The sequence below is a fragment of the Morone saxatilis genome, unplaced genomic scaffold, assembly GCF_004916995.1.
Source record: "Morone saxatilis isolate NCDOM2014 unplaced genomic scaffold, NCSU_SB_2.0 Contig9, whole genome shotgun sequence".
Classification (NCBI taxonomy): domain Eukaryota; kingdom Metazoa; phylum Chordata; class Actinopteri; family Moronidae; genus Morone; species Morone saxatilis.
In genome coordinates this window covers 11,788,549-11,799,014 of record NW_023340268.1, presented here as the reverse complement: position 1 = coordinate 11,799,014, position 10,466 = coordinate 11,788,549, and positions in this window count along the sequence as shown.

The window sequence follows — 10,466 nt, the reverse complement described above, 5'->3', positions numbered from 1 at the left end:
TTTTATGCAAGTTCATCATCAAACCTTAGCATCATCCAAAACAATCCATCCTAATTCGTATGTACAACTCTTTTTTCTGTGTCTTTCATATCAGTGTCTTACTGGTTTAATGTTTATGTAATTATCAAAGAGGAACATCTGTCAGAGTTGAAAAAAAGCAATTTTTTTAGACACCTAAAATCCCATTAGAGAATCTGGGTCACTAACCCATTCACTCATGTAATGTATCCAGACACCATCCAGATGCGTATGTGGAACGAAGCAAAGATGCTCACTTTCCACTATAACATTTTGCTGAATTGTTGCACATTATGCATTTTGTATGGGGCTGCTTCACAGACAGAAAGTGTATTTAAAGATGCACAAGCCATGTGTGCATCTCAACTGCTCTTTAATGAGGAATGGAAGTGTTATATGGGAATTAGCAGTGTTTGTACTTCAGTTTTGCCTCAAAGCATTGGCACCAGTGAAACTACATTGAATTTAAATCCTTTCTATTACGATGGTACAAACCTTTGTCCTGTTTCTTATGATGATCGCTGTTTACTATTATTTTCAGTAAGGACTTGATACCTAGTCAGAACAGTCAGGATAAATATTCAGTAGTAACATTTACACCATATTTTAATAACTTACTGCATATCCTGTTTAAGTCATTAATATTCTGTCAATAATTGACTTTAGTTTCAGCTCTAATATCATAGAAACCACAAACCAGTAACGAGTAAGGTAATATTGTGACTAACAGAGCTTTCAAATTATTTTGCAAGAATAACTGCAAACAGAACATTGTGCATCAACTCAAACACAGTGTATAAACAATGGAATAAATAATGCCGAGATATTACTGTGGATGTTGAGATAATAATGAGGTCAAAAGTGGTCATGAGAAGTTTATTTGTTTAGAGGAGTATTTATCCATGTGTTTTCTCAGCCTTCAGAGGCAATTAAAACAGTATTATGTTTCAGGTCACACAACGGCAGAGCTCCCTCTGTTTATTAACTGTGAGCCTTGAAAGACTAGCTCTAACTAGCTCAGTATGATTTATTCATAAGACTGTGGATCTGCATAAAGCCATGTCAATGCAGCAGGCCAGCTCGAGGAGGTCAATAAGTGGTCGATACATATTGTGCTAACATGGGAATCATTCATCATTCTTTTTGACTGGTAAGTCACCATTATGTCAAAGGACATCAATACTAAACTTCGGTTACCACTCTTATAACAGCGAGGAGGGTAGGTGAGTTGTCATTATTTTGGTCAGTTATTTGATGCATTAGCAGGTTTTTCTGGTTGTGGGGTCGGCTCAATCAATTATTCTGTCGGTAGGACAAAAGAAGGTCCACCCACACATACATGAATACAAATATAAAGAGAGATGGAATTTAATGCAAAACACTTTAGGCATTAACACAAGTTACAGCTCATTATTTAAATAAAATAGAAGCCTGATCAATGGTTATTCCACTGTTCCTTTCAGCAAATGTAAAGCTACAGAGACTGGACTGAGTTCAATATGAGTCTTTTTTGATGAAGAAATCAATTGGTACACAAATACAATAATATTCATTAAAGGTCCAGTGTATAACATTTAAGACAATCTCTTGGCAGAAATGGAGTAAAATATTCATGGATATGTTTTCATTAGTGTATAATCACCAAAATATAGGACAGTTTTTGTTACCTCAGAATGATCCGTTTGTATCCACAGCTGCTGCAGGTCGCCATCCATGGCGTCCGCCATTTTGAACCGACATGTTTCTAAAGTAGCCCGGAACAGACAAACCAAACACTTGCTCTAGGTAGGGCCTCTCGCATTTTTCGCAAGTTACGCAGTAATCGTAGTTTCTCTTACACACTTCACAACCCATTCTCATTCTCAGGTTGTTAAACACTGACTTGAGTGGTGTTCAGTTAGTTGGACCGCTGGATCCTAAAGCTCATCAAAATCAGAGATGGACACCAAGATGTACTTAAAAGTCAAGATGTATAAATAGTAAACTACAAGAAGTAACTAACATAAATAAAATAAATAATAAATAAAAGGTTTGGTAGATAAATAAGCAGATGGGGTGATAGAGTAGTCAATTATTTAGTTGAATGAGAACCAAATTCCTCTTTCTTTTGGAGAATTCAGACAGTTTTCACAGATGTAAGAAGTTATCTTGCTCTCTACCACACAGTGAACCAAAAGTGGGCTCACCCCTCGAAATTTAAAATCCACAGGGGTAGAAAGTTAATGTTGGATACAACTTGGCCCATTTGAAGCCGCATAAAATGGGACCTGGATGTATAAACCTTGTTCTTATGTGCAGCAGCAAGAATAACATCTATAATTCAAAATAGTTATTAGGGGCAAGGTGGAGCTACAATCACAGAGCTGTCCCAATCCAAACTAACCGCCATCATGAACTTAGATCTTAAAAGCTGATGCCCTCATTGGGTCCCAAAGGTCTCCAGCAGCCAGCGGGGCCCCTTGGACCCCGCCACCAGCTCTGTGATTTAGATGAGGCCATAAAATTCTAAATGGAGATGGGAGGCTAGTTGCTTAATTGACCTTTATTGGGCTTTCTGCTTCATTTGAAGACTGGATATTAAATTAACATGATAATTCAGGCCCAGCGTGTTAATGCCACTATTTCTCCCCCTTCCCCCCCCCACATTTTAATATCACCCTGTAACTTTTATGGCTCCAATTGATTTAGCACTGCTTTTTATTAACTGGCTTTAATTTTCCATATTGGCACACACTTACACAAAGAAGGTTTTATTCCAATTGAGCAGCGCACTGTTACAGGATAGAGGGTTTATGAGGCCATTTCTATTAAAAACCTCCCCTATTCTTACTGTGACATATATCGGCTGTAACATGGAGATGAGATCTAATATGTATAGGGGAGCCCTGGGGTTTGTTATTGGAGCTATAGTACTAATTATTATGTATCATGACAAAGTGTTGTATGAAAACAGTGGCAAGAATATTTTTCATGATAAAAATAATTAGGATAATACTATAATAAAATATATCAGTTTTATAACTTAGAAAGGAAACAGAAAAGAAAAACAAATTAATACTGCATTAAATACTTAAAACACACATATATACATAATATGCATAAATCCTCTACTATAACATTGTTTAACAAATGGGTGCCAGGCGACCTGATCAAAAGAGGTTCAGTAAAACTGAGCAGATTTGGTAGAAGCCATGACACTGACTGCTACTATAGTTGTGTTATACAGTGTAAATAGTTCAACTGCTGTGTAAAATAGTGATTAATATCACTTTTAGGTTGTGTTTTCCATTGTTCTTGGATATCTTTAATTATTTTAATAGTATGTTTAGATAAAGCCATATTTATCATTATGGCTGTCCCTCCAAATATCTCAGGAATCTGTATGTATTGTATATGTATGTATTTCAATATAAGAATTTACATACCACCAGTGTTTGAGTTATGCAGCCATCCAAGGTGAAATGGAAGAGTTTTGTGGTCAGGCCTTTAAGTAGGAGCCTTAGAGAGCGCTACTGTCCTCTTGTGGAAGCATTGGAGCTAACATTTGGAGGCAGTGGACTTGATTTCAAAAGGAAAGAGGGCTCAAAATAAAGTGAACTTAAAGTGTGGCCAACAATACTGTACTCCCAGCTGTTGGACATGAATGGAGCCTCACCGTAGGCAGTCATGTCATAGTCACAGGATTCATACATCCTTCAATCAGGAATGTTCACAATAGATGCTCATTCAGGCTGCATACAATAACACTGAGCTCTGCATTGTCACTGCTACACTGTCTCCTGAACTGTATCTCCACACATCTACCCAGCCTTCTCATGCACTAGCAATTAGTCATACAAGAATGTTGAATTAGTAGTTTTTGTGTTTATGTTTATTTGTTCTGTTTTCTGCTCTCCTGCTCTGATCACATATACCAAAGAAGAGCTTTTAAAAATTGGACTTTCCAATCCTCAAACTATAGAACCGATTTTCATTGAACCTGAAAGTTTAACCGAGTAATTAGTTGGAGAAGCGGCAGCTCTCTATGGGATTTGCTGGAGATACTGAGGGAAGCGAGCCGAAGAGCTCGTTAAACTGAGACAGCGGGGATTTCGTATTGCGCTCCCGTCAATACATCTGGCGAATGTCTGCTCTCTGGCCAACAAGACTTTTCCGCTCAAACATCAAACAGCTACCTAAACCCCCTGCCACCCTGCCACCCTTCCCCACGGACCCCCCCACCTGCACTCAGGATCTGTGAAGAGGATGTATGTCAGCTCTTTCAGAGACAGAAGATCAGGAAGGCACCAGGACCAGACAGAGTGTCACAATCCTGCCTGAAAATCTGTGCTGACCAGCTGGCCCCCATCTTCACACAGATCTTCAACAGAGAACTGGAGCTATGTGAAGTTCCAGCCCGTTTCAAATGCTCCAGAAAACCCTCCATTACAGGATTAAATGACTACAGGCCTTCAAAGGACTGAAGTCCTTTGAAAGACTGGTGTTGGCCCACCTGAAGGACATTACAGGCCCCTTGCTGAGCTCTCTGCAGTTTGCCTACCTGGCAAATATCCTACAACACCTTGATTCTCCAGGGACATATGCAAGGATCTTGTTTGTGGAATTCAGTTCTGCGTTCAACACCATCATCCCGGACATACTTCACAACAAAGTCACTGAGCAGCCTCCATCTGTCAGTGGATCACAAACTTCTTGACCGACTGAGGCAGCAAATAAGGCTAGGGAACATCACATCCAGCACCCGGACAATTAGCACTGGCGCCCCCCAGGGGTGTGTGCTCTCCAGACTGCTCTTCTCCCTCCACACCAATGACTGCACTTCAAGAAACCCATCTGTCAAACCCCTGAAGTTCACAGACGACACAATAGTCATCTGCCTCATCCAGGACGGTGATGAGTCTGCATATAGATGGGAGGTTGAACAACTGGCCCTGTGGTGTGGTCAGAACAACCTGGAGCATAAGACACTGAAATCTGTGGAGATGACAGTGGCCAAATCTGGCGCCCATCACCATACTCAACAGCCCTGTGTCTGTTGTGGAAACCTTTAGGTTTTTGGGATACAAAATCTCCCAGGACCTTAAGTTGGAATCCAACATAGACACCATCATCAAGAAGGCACAACAGAGGTTGTACAGCAGAGAGCTCAACCTACCAAAGGAACTGCTGATCCATTTTTACACAGCCATTATTCAGTCTGTTCTCTGTTCATCCATCACTGTCTGGTTTGGATCTGCCACCAAACAGGACATGAACAGACTAGAGCGGCCAGTCAGGACTGCAGAAAATCATTGGTGCCAATCTGCTATCCATTCAGGAGAGCAGATTTTACCCACAGGCGATCACTCTGATCAACAGTTAACTCCAGACATACAGTGTCAGGAACAATCCCTGTACAATAACCCTGGGACTAATATTAACTTTACCTGTAAACTATTTACTTTCTTACATTGTTGAAATTCCTTTATATATATATATAACATAAATACAATAATTCAAACCCACCTACGCATGTTGCGTGTTATGAGAGAGTAAAAGAAACAGCACTCAAAATGTAGATTGTGTAGAAATTCCACACAAATACACACTAGACAAATAGGGACACACACTGCCAGTCTGACAAAAAGCCAATAACCCACCAGCACATTAGAGGTGAATTGCTTCCCGGATGCAGCCCCTTCCCCTTCTCCTAAGTGGATGCATTATCATTTTGTCTGTCACAAAAAAGAGGAGCCAAAGAATATGAATATGCGTTTACATCTGTCTTCCATTAATATGCATGCCTGAATCCACATCTCAACACAAAGCCAATTTTCTGGCCATCTGGGGGATGGCTGGTAGAGGTAATGAATATTCTTTATGAATATGTTTTATTTTGTGAGGTGGCGATACATCATGGGCACGCCGCTATCATTCTCTACTCTTTCTCAGTCCCTCTCACTCACTCACTGCCTCTCTGAGGCGCTGGGAACCTTCACTGCACAACTTGATGAGTTTAATTAGACTGTATAGAGGAGGGATGGATGGATGGATGGACAGATGGAGGCAAGGTTGGATGGAAGGAATAAAAAAAATACCTTTTACCACACAGACTCTCTCTGTCTCTCTCTCTCTTTCCCTAATAGCAGCCTTAATAAGCCACACACCTGCTCTGAATGGTGATGCTGGAGAGAGAAATACGACTGAAGCTAATAGCTATCATGACTTCTGCAGTAACTAGTCTACAGTCCTGATGTTCATTTAATTACCAAAGTAAATTATGACTGAGGTACACCTCACAGAATACTCATTGGTTTTACCACATTTACTGATCCTGCTCATGCACATGAGCAAATTCCTCTTATACGAAACATATTGGAGTTTTATCTGTAAGCTTCTTAGACTTCAGTCAAAAATAACAATGAGTTTTCATTTCACTCTAATAAAATATAATGCAATTAAATCATTTCTGGCACAAATCCAAAAAACTGCATCCCTAGCATATGCTCTGTTGAGGTACATGCTGCCTAATTACACGGCACATACATTTTTATGACACCAAGTTAAGAAATGCGGATAGAGAGGTGGAGTGTAGGATATGTCAGCCTGTAGGCACCTATATGTCACATCGATGATTTAGATGTCAGTGACAGTATTACTGTTGCTCGCACGTCTCTGGGGCCTTGGCACAGTCCATTGGCTAGTGGTGTCCTTTAATGATTTATGATTGAAGTTAGCCTGCGAGGTCCCCGGAGGATTCCCCAGAGCGAGAGGCACAGGGAGTGACCAGTTTTATGGCAGGACTGGGAATCAATTATGCTAACGGTGGCTAATGAATGCACTTGAGGGAACTGCTCCCCGCACTCAAGGGCCATTTTTTACCATTTGCATATTGATGGCAGAAGGACAGTGGCCACTTTCATCTGCCTGTGATTGAGCACCATGGAAATGAACTTCTGTGTGTTCCTTTCACTCTTACTGTAGATCCCTTTGTTTCTTCTTCTTTTTTATCTTCTTCTTTTTTTACACATCATTTTTATTTAGTTAACGTACAGTAGAAAAAATGGCCCACACTAACTTTTCCCCACCTCTTCACGCTATAACATATGCACATTATTGCACCCTCAACCAAGCCTCTTCCTCTTTTTCAATAGTCTGAAGTCATTTTCAATTAGGGCTTTTCTGCGGTCGGTGGGTGAGCAGTCCTGGAAGTGCTCCAGTTTCTACCCAATGGACTCTGATAGAAACTGTTTGGTTTAAGAGGAATAATGGTGAGGCTTTTTACTGCCACCAAGGTTAACATGCATTAAAGTCATCTGTTTGCAAAGATGGACCTCTGACAACCCTCACTCTCACTCCACTAAAATGCATTAAGGTAAATAACGGCAGACCGAGAGAGAAATCACTATGTCCGATGCGTCTCAGTGAAGTAAAGAAGGCTATGAATATGAAATGTGCTATGAATAAGTTATGTGGTGGTGGTGACGCTGCAAAAAAGGCTGTGAGACGTGAGATCAAGGTTTTTTCAGAATGCCAAGGGGGTTGCCTTCCTCATTCAGTGAGATCACGAAAGTGATATATGAATTATTTGACATGTTTAAGGAAATAGCCCATTCACTAGCTTCCCAAGAGTCAAATGAGAAGATTGACGCCATTCTCATGTCTGTTTGTTAAATAAGAAGTTAGAGCCAGGAGAAGGTTAGCTTTGCTTAGCATTAAGACTTGAAGTGGGGGCAACACATAGCCTAGCTTAATCCAAAAGTTAAAATCTGAATAGCAGCACCTCAACCTCATCAATTAACATCTTAACATTAACATTAAAATCTTGCTTTTTAAAAATCCATATAAAAACCGAAGAGTAAAACTGCTGTAAATCAGTTGGCTGAGTCTCCACTGCCTGTCAACCACATGCCAACAACGAGATAAACAGCCAGGAAATATTCCAGCACATAACTTTATATAACCACAACTTGACATTTTTAACTGTTTGGTAGTTGTACAGATAAAACAAATACCATGTTAATTTATGCTAAGCTAAGTGTCTCCTGGCTCCAGCGTCATATTTAACAAACAGATGTGAGAGTGGTATCAATCTTTTTGTTTACCATTGGCAAGAAAGTGAAAAAGCATACATCCCAAAACAGTTCAAATTGGTTAATCAACCCACAAACCAGTGTGCATGATGTCCTTCAGCCAGTTTATGTAAACCTGTGTTAAGACCAATCAGGCAAAAAATATGCATGTGCCTTTAAAGGATCTTAAATAAAGAAATAAATATGGTGAAAACAAAAATACTTTATTACACAGTATCATACCTGGAATATAAAGTTTGGGTACAAATAAACTTATAGAAACTTCCATGAGTGACGCTATCACTCTGTGGAATAGACAGACAGAGGCAGACAGGCAGTGTTGGAGGCTCCCACTAATTTGATCTGGTGACATTTTCTTCTCCAGCTCCTTGGGGGAAAAGAGCAGCATAGAGGGAGTGAGGGAGTTAGAAAAAGGAGGTGTTGGAGAGAGAGTAAGAGAGATAGAGATGGAGAAAGAACGAGAGAGAGAGATGGCGAAGGAGACACTAATGAACGCGGACAACAAAGACCCTAACCTGAGCTCCAAGCCCCTGGAGACACAGAGAGGTTTCTCATTGGGTCAATAAAAGCACTGGACCGTGTCTGCGTTGGCTTGCCCTTCAAGCACCCGCCTAACTGCAGAGGGAGGACTTCTGTTCAAGGTTGCTGGAGTTAAAGGGGAATATCACTTAATTTCATATCTGAAATATGTGATTCGAAAACATTTATCATGGCTGGCTGTGCACAGGGAGAAAAAATCTGTGACATCTTGTGATGTTAAACTAATGTACATCTACATAAATAATTCATCAGGAGAGATGGAAAATGTTGCTGTGGCAAGTTTAGTTATATGTTCAAGCTGAACTTTATAAGATTTACTGTCTGTATGCTTGTGAGTTTTGCTTTTTTTCTCATCCAGTCTCCAGAGGAGCATTTAATTGCATCTAAGAACAAATCAATTCTTAATTTAAGGACTGGTTAAAAGTTATAACACTGAAAAGTTGAGTTTGAGAGAGGATGGATATATTTCCCACTGGATATTTCAGGGTTAATTCCTGCAAGAGAGCAAGAGTGTCCCTCTGCCAAATCACAGGAATGTAGCAGTCAGAGGAAGGAGAGCAAGGTTAGCCAAAATCAGCATGATGAGATATTGACTCTTGCCTTGTAATTTCATTTTATGCACCAAGTGGCAAACAAGATATCACACTGTTCATAATCCTCAGCATCCCTGAACACACACACACACACACACAAAATGTGAATGTTTCAGCTGACGTGAGGAGCCTTCGTCTTCGGTTCTTGGCAGAGGCGACATCACATCATCTGAAAACAACAGCTGACAGCATTTCCAAAAATATAACTTCTCTGTCTTGGCAGAAGTGAACGCTGTTTTTGACTGTGAACTGATCATTTCATCACGTATCCTTTCATCATTTCAATGTCAGCTCGTCAGCCTGTCATCCACAATGTTTGGTTAGCTCAAAGGCTCTACATAAGGCAATGTATGTCAGTCAATCTGTCAATTGCACACTTAGTTTTGTTACAGACATTTAGGCCCCCCAGAGTTTAAATCCTGATGACCTTGGTCGACCTCCTGACTTTTGATCTTGTGCGACTGACATGTCTGATTTTCACATTTGACAGGACATGACCGAAACCCATTAGCCTCACCTGTGCTTGCTCACATTGGCCTGCTAACACATTTATAACATTTAAAATTACAGTTACATAATAAACACCTACATGTTTACATTGTTGGGTGGAGGGTTACTTTAAAAAGTGTAATCTGATAGAAATGAGTAACCTAATCACAAACCACTAAAAGTATCACGTTACAATATTAAAGTGACTTTATTACTTTCTACTTTTGGATGACCAAATACGCAAATAAAGACACAATCCTTTAACATTTTCTATAAGACATTAAGCAAATTAAGGCAACAGACCATTTTCATAGCTGGAATGCGGAACTTGAACTGTACTGTGAAATTGTTCCCCTTTTCTGCTGCAAAGATACACCGATCAGCCAAACCATCATGGCCACTGACAGGTGAAGTGAATAACACTGATTATCTCGTTACCATGGCACCTGTCAGTGGGTGGGATATATAAGGCAGCAAGTGAACATTTTGTCCTCACAGTTGATGTGTTAGAGGAGCAGGAAAAATGGGCAAGCGTAAGGATTTGAGCGACTTTGACAAGGGCCAAATTGTGATGGCTAGACTGCTGGGTCAGAGCCTCTCCAAAACTGCAGCTCTTGTGGGGTGTTCCCGGTCTGCAGTGGTCGGTATCTATCAAATGTGGTCCAAGGAAGGAAAAGCGTTGAACCGGAGAAAGGGGCACGGGCGACCGAGGCTCATTGATGCACGCGGGGAGAGAAGGCTGGCCCGTGTGGTC